Genomic DNA, 1,840 nt, shown 5'->3' on the forward strand with positions numbered 1-1,840 from the left:
TTGTGTCTACAGATTCAAGAAGATCTATCCACTCAAACTATATCACACTTAATCTTTAGTGATTTGTCTTAAAAATTAGCTAAATAAATTTTTAAAAAGCAAGTGAAACATGGGCGCCTGGGTGGCTTGGTTGGTTAAGTGTCTGACTTTGGCTCAAGTCATGATGTCACAGTTTGTGGGTTTGAGCCCCACGTTGGACTCAGTGCAAACAGCTCAGAGCCTGGAACCTACTTCAGATTCTGTGTTTCCCTCTCTCTCTGCCCTACCCCACTCATGATCTCTCTCTCAAAAATAAGTAAACATTAAAAAATTATTTAAAAAGGCAAGTGAAACTTTGTTAATAGGAATTAAGGACCTGAAAATGAAGGGATATACTATGTTCATGGATTGGTTGTCTTGAGAGCATTAGGATGCCCCTTATCAATTTGTACTATAGGTTCCATACTATTCTTATAAAATACCAGATTTATACATTAAATTTGACAAAATTATTCTAAAATGCATTTGGGAATGTAATATACATACAATACATATAATAGTAGAAGCATTTTTGAAATGGATGAGTAAGGTTGAAAGAAGTATAATATAAAATGTCAAAACATACAGAAATAGACCTAAACATATACTGTTACTTGATTTTCAGAAAAAGGGTCCATGCATTACAATTGGAAATTGAATATCACTTTAAGATATAGAAAAACAAAATTATATCTTATGGAAAAAAAAAGAACCTGTATTTATAGCATAAGGGAAAAAAATCAACTGGAGAAGGAGCACAGACCAAAATATAAAAACTAAAACTCTATGACTTGTAGAGAAAAATACAGTAGAATATTTTTAAACACCTTAAAGTAGTCAAATATTTCTTAAACAATACACAGAAGTCACAGATAACAAAGAGAAGGTGGAATTTTATAAAAATTTATGCTGTCCAACTAAGGCACTGTGAATTAGGACCTGTGTCCAGAACATATAAAGAGCATTAACAAATCAGTACATAGGATGCAAACAACCTAATGTGGGGGGTGGGAGGAAGGAGCCAGAGACTTGAATGGTCACTTCAGAAATGAGACTATCCAAGGGGTATGTACATGAAAATACATTCAAGACTATTACTCATCAAGGAAATATAAACGACAACAGTAAGGAGATCATTGTGCTCCCATCACATGGTTAAGGTCGTAAGTGCTGGAAACAAAAAAGCAACTGGAATTCTCAGACATTGATTGTAGGAGTTAAAATGGTATGCCATGTTTAGAAAACTGTGTAGCAGTTGTTAATAATGTTATATGTAATATATATATGTTACATATATATGATAAAGTGTATATATATATACATATATATGTCTCTCCCAACATTTCACTCCTTCTACTCCTATGTACTACAAACATGAAAAAAATTATTTCCAAATTGATTGCACACAAATATTGCATACAAATATCCATGGCAGCTGTGTTAATAGCTAAAAGCCAGAAAAAAAATTGCTCATAGATAAACATTTTACACATTCATAAAATATTCTAAAATGTTTTATAGTTAAACTTTAGGAAAGTCCAGATTAATGCACATTTTTGCAGTAAAACTGTTGTAAAATAGTGGCTTTGATACAAAGCATGAACAGTAGGGTCACCCACACACCCCTGAACTGCAAGAATGGCAAGGCTGAGAATGTGGAAAAGTAAAGCTTAGGGATCACGACATTTATCATGATTGGTGAAGCAAAAGCAATATCATTTTGGGTTAATCGAGGAGATAGAATTTGATATTCATTGGAACAATGCAAAGGATATGGCAAAAAAAAAAAAAAAAAAAAAAAAAAAAAAAAAAAAAAAAAAAA

The sequence above is a fragment of the Panthera uncia genome, assembly GCF_023721935.1.
Source record: "Panthera uncia isolate 11264 chromosome D3 unlocalized genomic scaffold, Puncia_PCG_1.0 HiC_scaffold_8, whole genome shotgun sequence".
In the NCBI taxonomy this organism is placed as follows: domain Eukaryota; kingdom Metazoa; phylum Chordata; class Mammalia; order Carnivora; family Felidae; genus Panthera; species Panthera uncia.